The following is a 24,156-nucleotide window of genomic DNA, read 5'->3' on the forward strand; positions in this document are numbered from 1 at the left end:
AGATTGATGAGATGGAATCAGTTAACCAGTGAAATCACCTGCTGGAGTGGGTGGTTGTAAAGAAAACCTGCACCCTCTCAGCCCTTTCTGGAATCAGTTTGACACCTCTGCTTTAGATCAGCCATGTAGGCTTCTTGTTTGTTGAGGTATACACAAAAGGTGTTTTAGACACTTTTTTTGTTGATCTTTGACCAAACTGTCTCATAATCTATCACCTCTGGATATCTATCCTAGTAAGATTCCCATCATGTTTAAAGGAAATCTGTCCAGCTGTTTTTCAGTTGTCTTGTACACACACACTCTCTCTCCAGTGAAGACACTACCCTGCTGCCACTTCACTGGCGTTTATTCTGTCTGTCTTTAGCCGTTTGACACGTATATGACAAGATGAGAGAGTTTGTGTTGCAGATATTTTTCCCTGTCTCATATTTCATAAGTCCTGTATCGGTCCTGAGGTCCATTGGTGTTCTTCCTGAATTGTGTCACATAAAACATGAGAGAGCCTATGATTTACCCTGGACAGGGTACTAGTCCATCACACATTACTCCCCCAGCCAAGGCCGGTACCTGTAGCATGACCAGGACTGGAACTCGGGTCTGCAGCTCCGTATCCCGCTGAGCTCCGGCTCTGCCCTCGTTCCTACAAAGATGAGTGAATGGCATCCGGATAATTCAAACAAAACAAGTGTGAACAGATGTCATGTTCAGAAGGAGAAGCAGCTCAGATATTTGAAAAGGAAAATCTACGGTGTGTTTACTTCAGATAGTCCCATCCAAGCCACCGTAGAGGGTGCGTTATGATTTTTGCCTTATTTTGAAGAGATGTACAGTCAGATGTTCTTCCTGTTGTGCTCTAACTGGTGCAGCCAGCATTAAAAATACATCCAGTGAATCTAAACCAGACTAGACAAACCTGGGAACAACTAATAAAATACATGTTGCAGTACAGCTGCATCCTGCCGCTTTTATTTCTTAAGCGGCACGGCAGCGGTCACAGAGGATGCCGTCGTCCTCCTCTGGGCTTCACAGGGCTTTGTATGCTTCCGTATTTTAAAGTTCCACATGATGGTCTTTAAACACTCGACTGTCCTTGTCACCTTTGTGTCTTTTGATTCTGTCATTTGTCCAAAAACAGTTAGTAAGCTGGTAAATGGCGAGTTGTGGTAATTGCTTCACAGTCCCGCCTTCACACAACAGCTGTCACATTGAGCTCGCTAACCTGACATCACTTCCTCGCTGAGCCTTCACAGGCACACTCTTGCAAAATTGTATAAACTTGGGGTCTTTCTCGTAGATACACGAAAAATAAAGCATGGACGTCGAGCACTGCAAACCATGGGAGCGGGAATGCATTCTGGGTCAGATTTTCCTTTATGCAGTAGGGAGAATTATTAAAGCAGAACTGTGCAATATTTGCTGTTGACCTCTCCCTATGGTTGTAAAGTGTAATTACCTTGATTCACATTTTTGAGTATTTTCCTCAAAGGTCGAGGAAAACATGGTCTGAAAAATGTTTCTTTGTATAGCTCAACAACCAAGAAGCTGCAATGGATGATATGAAGCATATATTCATCTGCAAAACATGTGATTGATTGGTATGAATGACTTCAAAATGAAGTCAAATGATGACCTCATACATCAGAAAAATCACCATTACAGACATATAATGTGTGTTTATGTCGTGGATTGTAGAGTGCGCAGGGTATCCCTCAGCCCTCGGCTGTCTTTCTTTGTCCTTCTGGACACAGAGTGAGAGTCCCCGAGGGGATGTGGACCAAAAAACAGTCATGACTAGGGATGGGTATTGATTATCTATAGATAGATTTTATCTATCGATGCCATTATCGATTCTGCTTATCAACCCAATTTTTTTTATTGATTCCTTTATCAATACCTCTTGTGAATTTTCTGTGTGCTAAAAGTAGGCTTTACAATTTTTCTATGTCAACATTTTATTGAGTCTTAAAGTAAATAATATGATATTGGTCACTGGATCCTTGATCTCAGGACCTAAATAAACTCTACATGGTGGATCCTTGATCTCTGCACATAAATGGAAATAAACAAAATCTGTAGTTTTTGTCAAAAGCATTTCCTTTCAGACATTATTGGCTGAATGTCTTTCCATAGATCTGAGCTGAGCTCTTGCAGCTGGCTGTGCTGCACGTCAGGATGAAATTCATAAAGAATGCAGGACGTCTTGTGGGAGGAAAAGAAAAGTTTGCAGATTGTAGTTTGTCTGTATTACAGCATTTGGAAAGAGGTGTCATTTTATTTAAAGCGACGATCTGAGGAATTCTGTGGATTTCATCATGGGGAGGAGGGGGGTGTTAGTGTTGTACTCTGTAATTGTGATCGTCACTGAGTTTTTAAAATGTCTATCGCAAAGCGTTTCCTTTTTTTACAACATCATGCAAGTTTTGTAAGTCTGCGGACACTGATCTGTGTGTTACAGATACAAATCTGTGTCCTCGGATCCACGGAACTTCGCGGAGGAAAAATGGCACTCAAAGCGTAGCTGTTGCGGCAGTTGTAAAGCGGGACTGGTTGGTTAGTGCGGCGACGCTGTATGGCTCCTGCAAAATGCTTAACCCTCTGGGGCTGATGCCATCGTATACGACGGCTGAGTACAAGTTTTACTAAATTCTAAATAACTTTTAATGATATGAGATAGAAATTTACTTTTTTTTTTTTGCTGAAAAGTTAACTCCGGAGTTTTGAGCCAGCCATCCACCATGTTTATACTCCTCATAGAAGCTGTGTTGTGACGTGCGCAATGTGAGTGTCCAATCAGAATTGGTTCACTGTCACATGGTTTTCCAATATCCAATCGTAGGGCAAAGCAGTCTCACATGGTATCCCAAAGATTGTTCGGAGCAGTGATATGTTACTCTTTGGGATGTGAATGCTGTTTGAACAGCCCTCTGGCTGCTGGCTCCATGCATAAAAGCACAGCGTTGCACATATGAATGAAGCGATCAGTATAAGAGGGTCTCATACAACCTCACGTGGTGGACCAGAGAGTGTCACTGCAAGCAATCCAAGAGGGAGTCAACTGCAAAGAATTAAAAAGTTGATGTTGTCAGCCTTTGTGTAATAGCAGACAGAAATTGCTTTGAGATGTGGCATGAAGACAAACAAAACATATAGACCATTTTGTATATATTGTTCAAAATGTGCATTTGTGTTTGTTAGAACATTTATTTTGTAAATTATCTTTGTACAAGATCCCAAACTACCTTTATAAAGTGTCAGAATAGTTGTTTATTATAGTTTGCTGTGTTTTGAATAAATGTGTGTGAAAATTATTTCCCACTTTATTTTTTTCCTTTCTTATTTCTGATTGTAAACCTTTATTACACTTATAAAAACACCACTATAGCATATATATTCTGAAAGGACAGGTTGTCCTGAAAAAAAAGAGACATAGCACTTGATTCTGGGATGCAGTGTGAGCTGTTAACAGCAGTAATAAAACATTTATGCCAGGCAAGTGAACTGTTCAAAAAATGCCTTATCTTAACCCTCTGGGGTTAAGATAAACGTAGCATGTGGGCATCGCAAACTTTCAGAGATCTCAAGTTTTAAAAGAAGAATTTTGCAGCATGTCTGTGTCACGGAGCGACATCAGAGCAAAGATTGCGAGAAAGACTGTTTGAAAAAGTTTGATAAGGTTCATGGAATTGTCACTGGCTTCATGAATACATCTGAAAGATAAAAAGAAAAAAAACGGTAAGAATTTTTCTCTCCCTGGAAAATAAACATTGTGCTGTTAAAACGGGATTTTAGACAAGATTATGTGACTTTTTTTTATTATTAATCTAGACTTTATTTCATTGAAAAAAGACATTGTGGCTTTGAATGGATTTACAGGAATTTACACAAGAATGTAAATGAGATTTTATAAACAGACTTTTTTCATGGGAAAAAGGACACTAGCTTTGAATGTATTTCCAGGAATTTACACAACAGTATGTTTTTTTTTTTTTTTTTTTACTATACGGTATGCTATTGATGTTTTACCCTGATTTTCAAAATATTCTACAAGCTTTAGCTGTGGTTTTTGAAATGCTTTTAACAGTCTTTTCAGTCTTATATCATGTAGTTGTTCTGAGTTGATGCATAATTTGGTTTACAATTAAAAGGAAAATCATTCCAGGTCCAACTTCCATGTCATATTCTGTTATTTCAACATGATCATTGACAGTTCAAATGAAGGATTGAATCTAGGATAATTTAAATATGCACTTCTTTTGAGATTTTTTTCTTCCAGGAGATGCTGAAAATGTATCATTAGATAGAAAATTACTTTGGTTTCTGGGGCCCCACAGGCCCTAAACTCCGGCTCGACCCCCCTACAAATTTTCTTTGGATTTCACAATTTTCATTTCACAGCCCTGATAGTTGTTTGTGTGAGTAAATTCTGGAATCAAAGCACTCTGGATGTGCTGAAATCATTATCGTCATCCAGATTTACGGTTAAATGGGTGTATTTTTTATTTATTTATTTGTTTATATATTTTTTTTGGTGTTTCTAACACAGTATTCCAGGCCTGGCAGGCTGCCGGTCCTGGAATACTGGAGGGGAACACTGCTGGTGTAACGTGGGTTTGTATCTCCTCCTGGTGGAGTCTTACTGACGCTGCCTTGAGTATCATTAGACTTATTGTTGGATGTGAACTCTGCACTGTGACCTTTTGCCCTCTGGGATGTTTCACTGACTTTTTGTTTTTTTTACAGTTTAATGAAGTTAGCAGTTTGTTGCAGTGTTGACAGAACTGAAAGTGAAGAACTTCCACCTACATTTTGAGTAATAATTTTGTGGATTTTTTTTTTAGGGCTGGACCGCTTGTATGCTCGTCCTCGTTTCTGACACACACCTCCTTTGATCAGCTGCTTGTTCCTCCATCTTGCGTTTTTCGGCAGTCATTTTGGTGTCGGCTGTGTTGCTTCTGTGCTGCTGTGTCAGATGCCAGGCTCTGCCTCCTTTGCCCTTCAGTCCTGTCCTTAAACACGTGCGTCAGTGGTGTTGCCATGAGCCCCTGCGTTAGGCGGCCTGGTTTTGGATCCGCTTGGTGTTGTCCTGGTGTTTGCGAGAGCTCTTGCGTTGCCTCCTCCCCCCCTGCAGGTGCTCTGGGGCATCTCCGCTTTCTCGCGGGTTTGGGAGTCTGGCAGGACGTCTGTTTAGCTCCGTGGCTGTCTGTTGTCAGTGTTCCGGGACCACGGCAGCACGCTCCGGCAGTGTGTGTTCAAAGGCACCTCGGAACACTTCAGCAGATGCTTATTTGCTGTGAGTAAAGCGGCGCACAGACTGGCGCTCATCCAAACAGCATCGACCCGTTCCCCTCCCCAGAGGGCTGTTTGAGCCTCTAAACACTGCTAAGGTCTGATCCGCTTTCACAACACCTACTCCCGCTGAAAACCACACAGCCTCATCTTCACATTCATCACAGTCGTGCTGCAGCCGCTGGGTAATTCTATGGTAACGGAATTACATCCAGAGGAAACTTTTGATGGCAAACTAAAATATGGCCAGATTTTACTGTGGCTGTAATTCTGCTCCTGTAGAACTGACCTCCTGTCTTCTGCCCGATGACCTCACAGCTGACCGCTCGGCAAACACACATTCCTGGTTATTCAGCATGAAACGGTTTTTAACGGAACACAACCTGCAGTTCACTACATGTAAAACTTTTTTGCAGCCCTGCTGATTACAGATATGACATCAGCAGCGTCACTTCAAGCTACAATGTTTTCTGTGGCTGTGAACTAGGGCTGCAACAAACGATTATTTGGATCATTGATGAATCTGATGGGGTTTTGACTCAATTAATCGGATTAGCGGGGAATTTTTTTTAAAATGTGCCAGGGAAACAATTTTTCTCTCCTTCCATCACTTTATTTAACAACAGAACATTATTTGAAAATTTAAAATACTTGAAAATCAACAAATTGTCAAATGTCCCTTGGCTGTTGAAATATAAAATAATAAAGAATAAAACAGTTTATAATAAAGAACAAAAATAATTATTTCAATGGCATTGCTTTATCAAAGTGCTGAGTTGCCATAAAACAACATTGAAACATATAAATGTCATAAAATATATGGTATTTTTGTTGCTGCAAATGAGCAATTAGCATAACCAGTTAACCATAAAACCTAAATCAAAAACTGTAGCCTGACTCATATGTGCAACATTCTCTGTATAACTTGTAAACTACGAGGTCTGTGATGAAAAAAGCGGTCCTTTTTATTTATTTTTTTTTTCAAAAAATAAATGGATTTGATTCATGTTTTTACGTCAGACAAGCTTGAACCCTCGTGCGCATGCGTGAGTTTTTTCACGCGTCTCGGTGACGTCATTCGCCTGTGGGCGGGCCTTGAGTGAGGAGTGCTCCACCCCGCCCGTCGGAATCTCTCTGTCTGAATAGCCGCTGCGGACAGCGGGCGTTGCTTTATCAACATTTTTTCTGGACCTGTGAGGGATATCTGAGTGGACACTATTCGAGAAATTAAGCTGGTTTTCGGTGAAAAGTTTAACGGCTGATGAGAGATTATGGGGTGTTTCTGTCGGTGTAAGGACTTCCCACGGAGCGGGACGTCGCGCAGCGCTTCCAGGCCTGTTTCGACCTGAAAACATCCTAATTTAAGGCTTAATTCACCCAGGACGTCGTGAGAGAACAGAGAAGATTCAGAAGAGGCCGGCATGAGGACTTTATGCGGACATTCCACTGTTTAAGGACATTTTGTAATGAAAGACGTGCGCGCAAATTCGCCGAGTTGTTTCCGTGACCACTCGGCGAATCTGTGCGCCGCGACAGGAAAAACACCTCCGTGTTGAAAACAGTTTGTAAAATTCAGGCGGCTTTTGATGGCTTTCAACAAGTGAGTACCTGAGAAATTGTTTAACAGCTTGGGCATGTTCCAACTTGCCCATTAAGGTTTCCAACGGAGGTGTTTTTCCTGTCGCGACCCCCCGCGGTCGGGTCCGGCCCGACATGCGACTCTGCCCGCACGTTCTTTCATTACAAAATGTCCGTTAACAATGGAATGTCCGAATAAACTCCTCATGCTGACTTCTTCTGAAAGTTCTCTGTTCTCTGACGACTTACTGGGTCAACAGAGCCTGAAATGTGGAAGTTTTCAACTTGAAACGGCGAGACGGCGCAGATCGCCGTCAGGCGCCGTGGGCCGTCCTTAAAGCGACACTACCAGACCAAAATCTCTCATCAGCCGTTAAAATTTTTAAAGAAAACCAGCTGAATTTATTGAATGGTGTCCACTCAGTTGTGCCTTACAGTTTTTGAAAAATTTTTATCAAACAAAGCAGCAGTCTCTGAGCCATTCCTAAACAATGAAAAAACGACGAGAGGGTGGGCGACTCCTCACTCAAGACTGCCCACAGGCGAATGACGTAACCGACAGGTGTGAAAAAACTCTCGCATGCCCACGAGGGTTCAAGCACGTCTGATGTAATCACACGTGATTCAAATCCATATGGTTTTTGAAAAAAATAATAAGGTCCGTTACTTTTATCACAGACCTTGTATGTGGTCATTTCACAATGACACATATGACTCATGTCTCTTTCTCTAAAATTGTATTGTAGCATTATTATTATTATTATTATTGTTGTAGCTATTATTATTAATATATAAATAAAAGTAAATTAAAAATTATAATTTGTAATACATTTGACTCTTTTACGACAAATGCTGAGCCATTAATTATTATACAGAAAACAAATGCACAAACAAGCTGAAATGCCAGCAGCTTAATGCTAACTTTAACATTGAAAACACTGTAGACATGCTAACGCGTTAGCATCAGCGTTAGCATAAAATACATCTGTCAACTGTTTCAGAAGACCGTAACAGGTCAGTTTAACATAAAAAGGTAAATATTCCTCACAGACATATGCTCTTTAGGGTTTTAGTGGAGAAAAATTAAGATAAAGACAAATGACAAATGAAACCAACGAAGCAGCAGCTCGAAGCACTGCTTCACTGGTTCAAGATTCAAAGCAAAGCTCGGTTGATTATATGGAAGAAACAAAACATTTGTGGTAAAACAAAGTTATTTAGCAACTATTCGATGACTAAATTAGTTGACAACTATTTTAATCGATTTTAATCGATCAACTCGATTAGTTGTCTTCTCTGTGTGTGTGTGTGTGTGTGTGTGTGTGTGTGTGTGTGTGTGTGTGTGTGTGTGTGTGTGTGTGTGTGTGTGTGTGTGTGTATATATATATATATATATATATACACACACACACACGCACACACACGTACGTGAACAAAATTGTTGGTACCCCTACATTTTATGTCCACCTTTTAATATATGGTCAGAAATAAATGCAAACAAAGCAATTTTGTTGAATCAAAATATTTTTTTAAATGTCCAAAGTTCTTTTCCAACAAGAAAAAACAAAAAGCTTTCATTAAGTGAAACAAAAAATCCTGACATAAAATGTATGTGGGACACAATTATTGGCACCCTTTGATGACTTTACAGTAAATCATCACTTTCTACAGCCAGTTTTCTTGAGACAAGTCAGCAGATGAAGACATGAACATTTCCAAGTCACTGAATATATATTAGATGTCATTTCCATCATTCTTTAAGAAATACAAACAGTGTGATACTGTGTGGTAAAACTGTCTGCAGGAGGCACTTGTCAAAACATGAGTGACTGTGCAAGAAGGAGACTAGTGAAGGAAAGCCACCACCCAGACCTCTCTGAAGACGTAGGCTTCTGTGGCTGTGAGGTCTTGGGTGTCGTGGTGGCTTCCATCACTAATCTCCTTCTTGCACACTTGCTCAGTTTTTGAGAACTGCTTCTGAGTATCTAAAATCTTTTTCCTTTTTCTATTCCTTGTTGTTGTTTTTTTTTTCTTCCTTTCTTCTTCAGATGGACACGTTAAATCAAAGTCTGACGCTCTGAATATACTCAGTCAGGTTTACGATGCAATTTTGCCAGATATTTTGGAGAGTAACAAAACATATACATTTGTGGAAGCTTTATTGTATAAACAATCAAAAAAAGTATGGCCGCCATCTTGGATTTTACAAAATGGCTGCCGTAACAAGTTTTCGTCAATATCTCAGCTTCTGAATAACCTAGAAGTGTGGCTTTTGACAGCGAAACCACCATTTTCAGAGCCACAGAATCTAGTGGTATCACAATTATTAAGCTAGATTCCACAAAACTATTTGACATTATATTGAATGTTTTACAAATGATCAGACACGAACATTTCTCTGTTAGTGTTCATTAAAGGCAGGGCATCTCTTTTGGACTCCTCCAGCAACACAGCATAACATCATTCATGGCCTTAGGCTACTTATGAAGGACGTGTCTGTGAAATCTGATTATCAGTAAATGGCTAGACTTTGAAAAATGCACCAAACACTAACTGTCAGTCTCCGTGTGAAGCTCATTGAACTGAGTCATTTCAGGATCATTTCAGTATTCATGTGTTAGTCTGTGAATAATAATCTGCATAAAACTTGTCATGCTCACATGTTGCACATGTGCAAATTGTAAGTAACTTTCACATATCCTCCATGATGAACACTCCACACTGTGAGGGTCTGAAAGCAGACTAGGAATTTTGGTATTTGTGATACTTTAATTCAGACTCTAATGGTCACTATTAATTCCTACCAAACTGAGTTTGTAGCTCCTATCCACCTTATTCGAGCCCCCATGAGGCTTTGTGTGAATTATGGGTGAGACGTCCGGCGTTCCAGCGCAACTTTACTTTCTACAAGGGATGTAAACAGCAGCTATCACAGCTCAAACGAGACATTACAATCCTGCTGTCTACAAATATAGAGAGGAGGGAGGATGACGAAGTGGCCAAGATAACGTACGGTAGCATTTTAGCTCGATTCTTAGATCTCTCTTCGGATGGGGACGCAGTGAACAATCTGAAAAGTTCTGAGGCGTATCAGGACCTGCACAGTAATGAGGTCAGTCCCGTTCTGTTAAGAGGTCTTGGGACACAACTTATTTACCTTCAGGCAGATGTAGAGTCCAGCAGAAGCCTTAAAGTCCCTGATCACCGAGCCTGGGTTTGAGTTTCAGCATCAGGTGAAATACAGACAGCAGGTGTTCATGGATGACAGGTCAGGACAGATCTCCAGGTGGGTAACTTTAGTTAATTATAACGTATGAACTAATATGACAGAACGCATGTGAGCCTTCATTAAAATAAACTCTAAGCCATATTTTTCCATTTTATTTTTACATCCCTCCAGTTCTGTCTGCAGCTGGTTATCTGGACACCTGTAGTTGGACATTTCATTTAACAAAGTCTTTAGACACACAAAACAGAATTTGTACTTCTCTTATCTGCTTCCAACATTAATGAATGAATTTGTTGCAAAGAAGGTTCAGCTCTGCCCCAAATATATGAATCTCTTAAAAATAGTCATCACTTATCAGGTGTAATGTGTGTTACAGACAACAGAAGAACACTGTGTGAAGGAAAATAAAGAAGGATGGAAATAGGACACTTTTCAGTTTTGTTTTTTTTTTTGTTTGTTTTTTTGTTTTTGTTTTTTGTTACAAGGAAAACAGTGTTTTCAATACATTTTCAATATATGTTCCAAAAAAAAAAATCTGTGTTCTGTACGTTACTACATTTTCCACCATAAGCATATGAAATAAACATGATTATTCCAGAGGGGGAAACAGCCACTAAATACTTAACTGTGTTATTTGCGTAATGGTGACTCTATGACTCACTTATTGAATCTGGGTTTTTTGCTTTTTGTAAAACTCTGTGCAGTCAGTTACACATAGTGAGATCATTCATGTGTTCAAACATACAACCCCTGGCAATAATTATGGAATCACCGGCCTCGGAGGATGTTCATTCAGTTGTTTAATTTTGTAGGAAAAAAGCAGATCACAGACATGACACAAAACTAAAGTCATTTCAAATGGCAACTTTCTGGCTTTAAGAAACACTATAAGAAATCAGGGAAAAAAAATTGTGGCAGTCAGTAACGGTTACTTTTTTAGACCAGGCAGAGGGAAAAAAAATATGGACTCACCCAATTCTGAGGAATAAATTATGGAATCACCCTGTAATTTTTCATCCCCAAAAACTAACACCTGCATCAAATCAGATCTGCTTATTAGTCTGCATCTAAAAGGAGTGATCACACCTTGGAGAGCTGTTGCACCAAGTGGACTGACATGAATCATGGCTCCAACATGAGAGATGTCAATTGAAATAAAGGAGAGGATTATCACCCTCTTAAAAGAGGGTAATCATCACGCAGTGTTGCAAAAGACGTTGGTTGTTCACAGTCAGCTGTGTCTAAACTCTGGACCAAATACAAACAACATGGGAAGGTTGTTAAAGGCAAACATACTGGTAGACCAAGGAAGACATCAAAGCGTCAAGACAGAAAACTTAAAGCAATATGTCTCAAAAATTGAAAATGCACGACAAAACAAATGAGGAATGAATGGGAGGAAACTGGAGTCAACGTCTGTGACCGAACTGTAAGAAACCACCTAAAGGAAATGGGATTTACATACAGAAAAGCTAAACGAAAGCCATCATTAACACCTAAACAGAAAAAAACAAGGTTACAATGGGCTAAGGAAAAGCAATCGTGGACTGTGGATGACTGGATGAAAGTCATATTCAGTGATGAATCTCGAATCTGCATTGGGCAAGGTGATGATGCTGGAACTTTTGTTTGGTGCCGTTCCAATGAGATTTATAAAGATGACTGCCTGAAGAGAACATGTAAATTTCCACAGTCACTGATGATATGGGGCTGCATGTCAGGTAAAGGCACTGGGGAGATGGCTGTCATTACATCATCAATAAATGCACAAGTTACATTGATATTTGGACACTTATCCCATCAATTGAAAGGATGTTTGGGGATGAGGAAATCATTCTCAAGATGATAATGCATCTTGCCATAGAGCAAAAACTGTGAAAACATTCCTTGCAAAAAGACACATAGGGTCAATGTCATGGCCTGCAAATAGTCCGGATCTTAATCCAATTGAAAATCTTTGGTGGAAGTTGAAGAAAATGATCCATGACAAGGCTCCAAGCTGCAAAGCTGATCTGGCAACAGATGAAGAGTACTAATGATGAAGAGTACTGTTTGTCACTCATTAAGTCCATGCCTCAGAGACTGCAAGCTGTTATAAAAGCCAGAGGTGGTGCAACAAAATACTAGTGATGTGTTGGAGCGTTCTTTTGTTTTTCATGATTCCATAATTTTTTCCTCAGAATTGAGTGATTCCATATTTTTTTCCCTCTGCTTGGTCTAAAAAAGTAACCGTTACTGACTGCCACAATTTTTTTCCTGATTTCTTATAGTGTTTCTTAAAGCCAGAAAGTTGCCATTTGAAATGACTTTAGTTTTGTGTCATGTCTGTGATCTGCTTTTTTTTCTACAAAATTAAACAACTGAATGAACGTCCTCCGAGGCCGGTGATTCCATAATTTTTGCCAGGGGTTGTAATGTCTCCCCACAGTCCCGCTGTGCTGCTGACCTGAGCTTGTCATATTTTAATCAGTGGGCCAAATCAGCCATGACAAAGTTTTGTCTTAGTTTCATCAAAGTCATTAGAATTTGGGTCACAACTGGCATTGATGGCATTGAAGTGTTTGAAATTCTGTGAGTGGAATCCCTGCGTTCAGACGGGAGTCCGCATCACTCTCTAAGATGCAGTCAGCTACAGGGTGTGGTGGTGGATGCATTTCACGCATGATGGTGGGTCCTTTTGAACAGGTGTGATCTGGACATCACATGATGACTTGTATGGATTTTTTGAGGCCGATGCCAATAACAATATTTGGATGAAGAAAAAGCAGATAATCGATAAATCGGCTGATTTGCCGATAGCCGATAAATCAGCCGATATTATTATTTTTTTTAATGAATAAAATGTTCTTTTTTTGACCCTTAACAAAAAAGGTATGAGCTAAATGCTGAAGCTTTGTCCTCATATTGATTAACTTTATAACAGAGAGAAGTTTTCAAGTTCAAAAAATGCAAAAATGCAATTGGAGCAGTTAAGGGGCTATTCAAATGGGCCAACTAGTAAGCTATCACTCCTGAAAATGATCTTTGGTTTATCACGTGAGGTAAATCTGTCCTATGATTGGATTTTGGAAACCCATGTGACGGAGAACCAATTCCAATTGGACACTCACATTGCGCATGTCATCACACATCTTCTATGAGGAGTACCAAGATGGCCAATGGTGGATCGAAAGTCCACGGAGTTAACTTTTCAGCAAAAAAAAAAGTAAGTTTCTATCTCATATCATTAAAAAGTTATTTACAATTTAGTGAAGCTTGGTCCCAGCCGTCGTATACGACTGCGGCGGCCCCAGAGGGTTAATGGCAAACGTCAGTAATTCCCAGAACCCTTCCGGACAACCAGTGAATCTGAATGTTTCAACCTCTTAGCAGTAAACAAGTTTTTTCATGCTAGAACTAAGGTCTACACAACGTGGGCTTAACAAAAAGCGTGACCGACGCAATGAAGCACGTTTGACGCATTACTACATAAACTGAGTTTTAAAAAAAACATCCTTATAAACTTGTATGCTTTTGTCAGCCGATCAGTGCAGTGTGATGGCGAACTACGGGGGCTGGTGATGAACACATTTAAGCAGGGGTGTAAGCAGCTCTCAGTTGAATGGAGTCAGAGCTCCATCTACTGGACAAACGGTGCAATGACATTTTACATTGCCGACACAAATATTATTTCAGTAACTGTTCTGTTTATGAGAAATTATCGGCGTTCTGTCTGCAAAATTTCGGCCGATAGTGAGTACTCTGAAAAGGGCTTATATCGGCCGATAATATCGGTCGGGCTCTAGACTTCTTCACTGTAATTCATCTCATCTTGTTCATCTTACAGCAGAGATACAGGACATGATTATCGAGAAGTGATGCATTACGGTTTCATGACACCATTAACCTTCCATCAACCCCACGACCAGAAACCAAGAGAAAACCTGGTACATAACAGCTCCAATATTAAATTCAGATTCAGATTAAAATACTGCATTGTTGAACATCTTATGTCTGTACTGAAATTATTTTAGGTTTTTAATATTTTTTAGGCATTTTAGGTCATAATAACCAGCAGTCCAAATGCACGTTAACATTTTAATTAATAAATAAATAATTACAGTGATTTGTCTTCCAGATACATGAAATCATACCTGTTATTCTGGTGACACTGCTGTCAATCATCTTTATCTTCTCCAGTGGTCTGTCACATCCCAAACACAAACTAAGATGTTCCTCTGTGGGCTTTTTGTCAACAAAGTGAGAGGAGCACACGTATAATGTTTTAGGTGGTCTTTTCAAGGTGAGTTTTTTTTTTTTTTTTTTTTGGCCACATCCCTCTGGGTTCCTCATCTCTCGGTCGGCGATGGAAACTCTGTCTGGCTGCATGTTGAAAAACATTGCTGTTGGCGCTGCAGATTTAACTTCGTCTGGTTAGTACAACAGCAATCAGCGCAACATGTTCCCGAATTTGCGCAAGGACATTTTTAAATACTAGTGGAGCTGATCACCATTTAGAAAAGAAAACAATTAACTTTAAAATAAACCAGTCCGGGAAACAAAAACCGCTAGAAAACAATGGTTCTCTGCTACGTCTGGTGTCTCAGAGGAAGTTGCACCCATAATCACTTCTGCAGCAGCTCCCTCAGGAATAAGGTGGATTAAATGGTATTTTCTTCTATTTACACAATGTCAATTTTTAGGCATGCAAAAGAGATGCCCTGCCTTTAAGAACCAACATGCTCCTCGTGACAGAAATGGGTTTAGTCTTTTAGGCAACCAAGGAGTCTTTACATATCATCATCATCGTCATTGTCAGTTGTTCTGTGTGTCCTCATCACTCTGACACTCACTGCCGCACTGGCAAAGATCGGTGCAGGATAAGTTCTTTGTTCTGTAAGAACATCTGGCAGAAGAACAGTATTTTTTAGCATTGACAGTTAACCATCTCAGTGATGGGCTTTGGAGCTGGTAGGTCATCTGTCATGGTTGGTTCCAGCTGGCCATTGGACTCCATGTGGTAGCCATTCTGCATGGAATCCAACTCTTGCTTGATATGGACTCTCAGGACATGTTGTCTTAGAGCTCCAAGGACAGGATGTAGCTTGTCACTTTCTGCCATATGCTTGCAGAAGAGATGCCATCAGAGTTCAGAGATGGTCTTGATGTGGATGCTTTTGGGGGAGTAGGCTGCACAGACGAAGCCAGCCAGAGTAGCCAACATTGTGTCAGTCACGTCTGCCTCTGTTGAAAGCATCTGCAGAGAACTGATTACATCTCTGTCTGCCTTCATGTAGATTTGCAGCCAGGTTGCTGTACCTAAAAAGAGAGAATCTTCCAGTGTTGTCAGCAACAGGGAACTCATGGAAGACTGGCAAAGTCTTTTCTCTTTCTGCCCCTGTGGCTCTCCGTATTGGCTCTGTCCCCATTACCTCAGAGGCCATGGAAACTGACGTGTTCTTCAACATGAGGTCATAGTTTGCTATGGCTAACACAAGGACATCGGTGTCTGGGGAGAAGAAACCCATCTGTGCATCTGGTGGATTTTGCGGTGATGGCAGGACAGTCTGGTAGATCAACAGTGTGTCTGCTTCTTCATGATTGTTGTCTTGGAAAAGCAAGTCTCTGTTGGTTCTGGTATGGCCTGAAGAAGAGGTGATGACCAGTTGTGTGCTGTACTGCTGCACTCTAGAGTGTTTGTAACAAGATAGTTGTCAGGTCAGCCTTCGTCTTGTCATGTGAAAGGAACCTGCTCATTGGAATGTGTTTTATATTTATGTCATCTCTGATGTCAAACACATGCATGATTTCATGATAATCTCATGTGAGGGACATCAGCTTGTCGTTGAAGCATTCACTGAGATCTTTGACGCTCACTATGGTTGCTGGTTTCTTGGCCGTCTTCTGCAGAAGAACCATTCCATCTACCAGGACTATCTTGCAACTTGGAGCATCTAGTGTGGGTGTCCCATCCCATCTTCTGTCTGCTGATCCACCTGTGGATTAAACTGTTTAACATGCACGAATATAGGTCTACTACAATAACCATACTTCTATATAAACATGTCCTTGTGGTTGGTGCTTAGTATGGCCAAATGACCAGTTTGTCTTGTGAAATTATTAAGTATTTTCAAGAACTGCTGTCACAAATGTCTCAACCTATCTACAACAAGGAATATTGGATTCCTTGTCCCTAACAATGATAGTGTAATTGTAAAAGCTCTAGGTTATTTAGAAGCTGAGATATTCAATCAATCAATCAATCAACTTTTTTCTTATATAGCGCCAAATCACAACAAACAGTTATAACGGCAGCCATTTTGTGAAATCAGAGATGGCGGCCACATAGGACACGAGGCAGTTAAACATTGTTTTTCTGATTGCTTATTTTTTTAAGGTTTCCAAAAATGTATAGTTTCATACTCTCCACAAAAATCCAATGAAAGTTAAAATCCAAACGTAGAAGAGGAAGAAAAAAACCCATCGGTGAACTTACTGTACTTCTGTAAAATAATTTGTTCCTGATGTTGTGACTTTTTGTACTTCACTGATAAATTCTGCTACCCTCATCAGCAGGCAGCACAATCTGGTAGATGTTCTGAGCAAATACTCGTGCGCACTTGGGATAATGTTTTAGCCATGAAAAACAAAAAAACAAAAAATGTTGCTGAACAACGAGGAAGATGATGAATTACTTTTGTCCACCCGGGCAAACGTCATTAAAATATTTTTGCCTGAAACTTTACCAAGGCCGAGTCAACAGAAAAGTCGGCTGAGGACAGGGCCTGGTGTTTCCTGACCGTGCAGTTTATCTGCAACAAAGAATTCTGCGCACTCGTGCTAGCATTATGATCGGTTGTGCTGCTAAAACGATGGATGTTTTGTGAACACAGGCCTTCTATCCAAATTGGGCCACTGTTGCCTTGACCTTTGGCCTCACAGTAAGGTGTTGTGTTGATCGGGGATCCGATCTTGCAGTGTAGTTTTTGTGCATCTTGCTGCTGTGACATTTCACCAACAAGCATGATTGTTTTTTTTTTCTATCCAGAAACAAATCCATATTCAAATGAAGCTTTGCCGTAATTTTTTCCATTAGATATACGTTTTTTTAATCCGTCACGCCATTGAGGGAGAGTGGGAGGTAGTGCTTTTAACCAAGATCTCGTTATCATTTTCTTTGCTACCAATAAACAAATGTGGAGCAATTGAGCTTCCCTTTTTGTCAAACCACCCCTTGGGGTCAAGCCCTATAATGTAATATTTGGATCCAGCGGCAAATTAAAATTTAGGATGGCTCGGATCTCTGCCTGGATCCCTAGCCAATATGGTTTCAAGGCGGGGCAGTCCCAAAAAATATGCAAATAATCCCCAATTTGTTTGCAATCCCTCCAACACAGATTAGTTTTACTATTATCATTATTAAAAGTATTGATGGTGTCCTAAAAAATCTTAACTTAATTTTCTAATTGAACTCCTTCCAAATTGGACTGCTAGTAATTTTATGGCCTCTTTCACACACCTCTTCCCATTCTTCATCCTCAATAATTGTTTGCGTCTAACTCCCACTTCCCCTTCACTTCCAGTGAGTTATCAGACAGTTGAATGTAAATATTTATACATGTTCGAAATTATTTTAACTTTACTTTTTTCTTCAATCACCTTAATTAATATTTGTTCAATTGGTGTAGGCAGTTGTTTCAAAGCGTCCCATTCTGCACGTGACACTAAATAGTCTCGGAATTGTAAATATCGAAAAAAACCCATCAGAACCTAAACCAAATTTGTCCTGCAACTGTTTAAAAGATTTTATATCCCTCCATCAAACATCTGATGGATAGTTATCAAATCCCTTTCTGCCCACCCCTTAAATCCAGAGTCTAATTTATTAGGTAAAAAATCAGCAATCTTGGTGATTTTAAGTGCCCGTGAGGTTGTTAAAGGTGCATTGATTTTCTTCCTCACCTGTGTCCATACTCATTGTGTACACACAATCCACTCATTTTTTATTTTCAAATGTCTTCATTTCTTTTGTTCTAAAAAAGGTGCGGTCTCTAATGAAACAATTTGGGAAGCATGGTTTTCTAGTTTATCCATTTGTTTGCTCATCCTGCATACCCATGCATCTGTGCAGCCCAATAATACAATTTCAGATTAGGCAAACCAAGACCCCCATTTCTTTTTTTTTGGAGTACATAATAGTTTCAGCCAAACTCGAGGTTTTTCCTTTGCCAAATAAATAAAGAAATCATTTTGTCCAACCTTTTAAAAGTAGAGTGATGGAATCCAAATAGGGAAGGCCTGGAACAAATATAACAACCGAGGAAGGAGATCATCCTAACTGTTTCTATTCTCCCGAATTAGGGAATAGGGGTAGAATTTCCCAGTGGACCAGGTCAGATTGTATTGATAAAACAATTTCCCATAGTTTTCTGTATATAATTGTGAGGTTTGTGGTGTAACCATTATGCCTAAATACTTAAATCCTTGGGGTGGGCCAATTAAACAAAGCAACTTATCCAAATCTAGCGGCCTATCACCCACCAACATCATTGCTTGCGACTTTTGTCTCATTGACCTTATAACCTGATATCATTCCAAAGTCCCCAGACAATCCATAATGCCGAGACAGACGTCTGCAGGTTGGTAATATACAGTATCACATCATCGTATAGAGCGAAATCTTGTACTCTACTCCACCCACCGATACTTCCTGTATATTGTCATTATCTCGAATCATTTCCGCCAGTGGTTCTATGCTTATAGCAAATAATAAAGGAGAAAGTGGGCACCCCTGTCTAGTTCCTCTTTTCAGTCTGAAAGGTTCAGAACAATGTCCATTTACTCGTACCTTTGATGTGGGTTCTGTATACAACACTCTAATCCAATCAATAAAATCTGAGTGAAATCCCATTTTCCCCAATGTATTCTCCAAATACAGCCAGTCCACCCTATCAATGCTTCTCAGCATCTAAGCTGAGAAGCATTGAAGGTTCCTGTTTCTGTTTTCCTATGGACATAATGTTTAGTGTTCTTCTATATTATTTATTCCCAGGCGACCAGGTATAAACCCTGTTTGATCTACTTAATTATTCTGTTAATGCACTTTTGAATTCTTTAGCCAGTATTGTTGTTAGAATTTTTACATCACAACACAACATACTAATTGGCCTGTATGAGGAACAGACTGTGGGATCCTTTCCCTCCTTGGGGATTACTGATATTATTGCCTGAGACCAAGATTTTGGTGGGTCTTTTTTAGCTAAAGCGTAATTATATACCCTTTGTAAAAGGGGTGTGACTTCATCTAGAAAGTGTTTATAAAATTCCCCGGATAGCCATCCATACCTGGTGACTTATTATTTTTCAAATTTCTTATTGTTTCCCTCTATTTCCCTTTTTGTTATTGGCTCTCTCATGGCTTTGGCTTCAGCCTCTGTCAATTTCGATAACTTAATTTTTCCCAATATGTTTTCAATTTTCTCTGCTTTGTTGTCTATTTCAGGTGAGTCATACAGTGCCTCATAATAAACTGACAACTCCTCGGCTATATCTTTAGGGTGTGATACAACTTTCCTGAAAAAGGGTTCACTATCCTAGCCACTGTACGGTTTGCCTGCACTTTGCATAACTGAAACGCCAGTAACCTACTGGCCCTTTTTCCGGACTCATAGTATCTCTGATTAGCAAACCGCAAGGCCCCCTCCGCCTTATCTGTCAATAAGTTGTTCAGTGCCTGTCTGTTTATGGTTAGAGATTTCAAGATATTTTCATTATTTGTCTTTTTATGCTCTTTCTCTAGATCAGCTATACAGTCTTCTAATCTTTTCTGTTCTTTCTCTCTGTCTTTCCTTATTTTAGATGAAAGAGCAATCCATTTCCTTCCCCCTTAACACCACTTTCAGCTTCCCATAAAGTAGAGACTGAAACTTCTCCATTGTCATTATGTTCCATATAGTCCCTCCATTCCTGCTTTATCTTCTGACTACATCTGGATCGTTCAAGAGTGAGACGTTCAGTCTCCAAGGTTTAATTTTTCTATCGTTCTCTAACCTTATTGACATCACTATTGGAGCATGGTCTGATATTGTTATGGGATCTATGTGACAATTCACAACAGTATAAGCATCCTTTCTCGATACACAAAACAAATCAATTCTGGAGTAGCTATTATGGACCTTAGAAAAAAAAGTGTAGTCTCTCTCCTTCGGGTGTTTGTACCCGATACATCTACTAAGCCTAACTCTTTCTACCATATCGCGCAAAACTTTTGCTTTCCTCAAAAATATCCTTGCTCGAACGGTTGTTTATCTAACTTCTGATTCAATACACAGTTAAAATCCCCCCCTACTATTAAGTATCCCTCCCCATGCTTAGTTAAAATTGTTGAAATTTCTTTACTCCGTGGCCCAAAATTAGTAAAGTATGTGTTTTAAGAAGGGTGGTACAGTGGTTTAGTGGTTAGCACTGTTGCCTCACAGAAGGTTGTGGGTTCCCTTCCACCTGCTCCTTTTCTCTCTATGTTGGCCTGGGGTCCTTCCGGTGCTTCGGCTTCCTCCCAAAGACACTCAGCTTCAGCGCGTGTTGTACATCGGTGATGAGTGTGTTAGTGTGTCTGCTTGTGGCCCTGTGATGGACCGTTGGACCGGCGTCCCGTCCCGCCCCTCATCCTGTGACTGCTGGTATCCGCTCCATGAGTTCAAACCTGTTTAAAGTTATCTGAACATTAAAAAAATCTCTTCTAAACATTAATCTGTCTCTTCTGAAATAAAACGGAGGCAGATTCTCCTGTTTGAGAAACTGAAGAATGTGAAATTTGTCTTTTTTCCAGTTTTGAATTTGAATGCTGAATAAAAACCACGATGCTCTTCCTGTTGACGCCTGAACGTCTCAGCCGACTTTGGGTTTTTGAGTCCCATCGCTTCAGTAGGCGGCGCGGCCTTTGGGCTCTCCTGTTAAATCAAACTGTTTCTGCTTCTCTTGTTCAGAGAGTGCATGCCGTGTTCCTGTTCACCGCTTTGCTGTGGATGACTGATGCCACTTCAGCCCGTGCCATCATCATCATCATCCTCGTCGTGATTGGAGTTTGGCTGCTCGCTGAGCCACCGCTCAGAGAGAACCTCCTGATGGCGACTCCAGCAGAGATGTTCTCCTGAAGCCACATGAGATAACTGAGGACTGGTCCACCTGTACCGGATTTCAGCCTCTCTGCTCTTTGGCACTCATGTGGGTCACAGCTGGATTCTAACCCACAACCTCACCAGCAGCTGGATCCACCTCCGAAGGAGATGGCTCGCTCAGGATCAGGGGTTCTGGGGCCGGTCAGTGGGCTGGCGTACCTCCTCAGAACCTGGCCAGGGTGGTGGTTTGGGAGGGATGAATGAACACGGGCGCTGGAGGCCCTACAGCGCCGCCGTCTGCCACCATTGAGAATGTACTGAAGGGGGACGCCCGGGAACCGTAGTCCTGGGTCAGGTGGATGGCCAGCTGTCTCCTTACGTCATTGATCTGCAGTCCATGCACCAGTTCGACAGGACACAGGTATAGATGCACGCCAGATAATTGTCTGTGCACTGGAACCCAGAAGGGGGCGTAACCATCAGTCCATCTGTGTGATTCTTGCAAAATGTTTGTAAATGGAAATTTGTCAAATGTGTGTATGTGTGTGTGTTGTGTGTGTGTGGATTTTCATGCAAAAATGTCAACAATATTTAGTATGTGTTTAAATACAACAAAAAATCCATATTTGTGAAAGAGCAGCACAGCAGTGAGGATAAGCTGATGATGAACCCCACACGTTCTGTAGACCATGTGCACATTCACGGTCATTTGCATTCAGAATTGACCTCATTTGGAGACAAAACATCAGGTTGTTGATTCTGTTCCTCAAAGAAAATCAACTTTTGTGAAACAGAGATCGAGGTGCTTACGTGAGTGCACAGTACAGATGAAATAAAGATAGATAGATTTATACTTTGTCAGTTTAAAGCTGAAATTCATTTTGCATCCCTTGGAGGCTCATTTAAAACATAATAAATACACCACATACACAAATACATACACATAGTGTTCACACTAAATAAATACACAAGTACAAGTGCAGATCCCCAAGACAAACAGGGCAGACAACATAACAACCCAGACAACAATGAATAAAATAAATGGCAACACCAGGTGGCGACAATGAATTCACCAAACCTTTTGCCCCACCCTCACCGTTCTTATAAACCATTCAGTCAGTGTCCTGTTGCTTCTTAATTTAGGCATCACTGAAGCCTTAACAAGTTCACCACAAAAACCACTATAAAACTGTCCAATTAACAGAATAAGTAGACCGTTATGTATCCTTACAGTTGTCTCAGAATCCTTTGCACTCCTGTGATGTCACCGTGCTACTGTATTTATGACGACAAATTCTCTCCAAATGACATCTGCACAGTGAAAATAATGTGGGCCGTTTTTTTTTTTTTTTATGTAAAATTGCAGAAGGGGAACTACTTTGTTTTAAACTTACAAATCTCAGCAAGAAAGAAGGTGGAGATCAAGCTGCTTGTTGCTGAGGTAAAAAGTTGCTGTTTGGTCCACACAGGTGTATTTTGTAGGTTTTGACACCAGTGAGGCTCCATGTCTGTTTGTAATGCCACAATTTTCACCTGTTTGTCCGTTGTGAACAGCCTGTAACCCACAATTTTACATATATTGTTAGGAATTTTTTTTAGAGAGGATTCATATCCTGATAGGCAAGAACTGATTCAATTTCAAGTTCAAAGTCAGGAAAAATTTTGGAAAATTGGAAAAATCCATATCATTTAATATTGAATTAATATTCAAAAATCATAACTAAAAAAAAAGGATCAAATTTCTTTCATGTTTGAGAGTGTTATGTAGGATGATATCCTTTATTGACTGACAACATTTGATCCAGATCTGATCTGGATTGTGGATTTTGTGGCCATTTAAATTTAACATTAAAAACCCTATTTATATATATTTTACATTATATCTTAATCAAACATGCCCCAATCACACTTAGATTTGAAAGTGAGGTGCAGACTGGCACTCACTATCACCTGACAAAGTTTGATCTGGAGCTGATCCGGATTGCGGATTTAGCAGATATTTGATTTTAACATTGAAAAGCCCTTTTCATATATATATTTGTATTTTATCTTATGAAAAACCATTTCAACAGGACTTTGACCATGAAATGTTTTTCCATGTAAAAATTGTGAAATTGGAAACTGTGTTGGCGGAGGTTTGCACTCACGCCATGCTCTAGTTACGAACTGTGTCTTTATTAATTTGAGGAAATAAAGACTGTATGTGGATGAGGTTCCACGCTGTGATGGTGGCAATGCTTTTTAGTTGCAGTTCCCGTTTTCTACCACTGGATCGCCCCCGTGCACAGTCAGAGCTGTGTGTACATTTAATTCCTCGGCACAAGTCGGTAAATTCCAGACCTTGTGTAGAAGTGTTGGTATGGATGGCTGATTAACCAGGAGCTCTGTCTGAGTTCCAGTCTCAAAATTTACCCGTAAATGATGACTGGCAGCCAACAGATGGTCCAGCAAACTGAGGCGGTGATGGATTCTGAGTGATTCTGTCCATTTGTTGTAGCAGATTTTTATTTGCTTTTGTTTGTTGATAATCTCAGCTGTTCAGAGGATCCTTCACATCTATGCCACAAACGCATCACGGTGTTTGCTTCGCTCATTAAAGGACATGTCGCATGTTTTCAGTGTCCCAGTTAACAACACACCATCAAAGTACTCATGATTGTAAGTCTTTCTGCGCACATGCAGTAATAATTAATGCTCTCTGATGTTTTTATGGCTCTCCCAAAGCGAGGAAACGGTGCATTTCTGGAAAGCGTCTCACTCGACAATTCTCAGCATTTCTCTGCATGTGACATAGTTAAGAGCATAACAGAAACATCCCAGACTGAGACAAATGGAGCAAAACTAATGCGGTTATGTGTGATAATGAAGCTTCTGAACTTTTCTTTGAAAGCAGCGGCTCGGATTTACAGAGGAGATGACACACTTCACCCCAAAACTTTTCACTTTTTCAGAGTCTGTCAGATTTTG

General features: G+C 40.3%; 1 protein-coding gene and 1 long non-coding RNA gene across 2 annotated transcripts in view; one reads left to right on the forward strand and one right to left on the reverse strand.

Moving 5' to 3' along the window:
- The window catches only part of dtx1 (deltex 1, E3 ubiquitin ligase), a 243,094-nt gene that overhangs the window by 9,633 nt on the left and 209,305 nt on the right, over window positions 1–24,156 (forward strand).
- Window positions 818–22,216, reverse strand: LOC117510089. The gene is made up of 3 exons (XR_004560611.1): window positions 22,205–22,216; window positions 9,357–9,360; window positions 818–893 (listed from the first exon to the last, which is right to left on the reverse strand). It is a non-coding gene; the product is annotated as an uncharacterized LOC117510089 (long non-coding RNA).

The sequence above is a fragment of the Thalassophryne amazonica genome, chromosome 5, assembly GCF_902500255.1.
Source record: "Thalassophryne amazonica chromosome 5, fThaAma1.1, whole genome shotgun sequence".
NCBI classification, from domain to species: Eukaryota; Metazoa; Chordata; class Actinopteri; order Batrachoidiformes; family Batrachoididae; genus Thalassophryne; species Thalassophryne amazonica.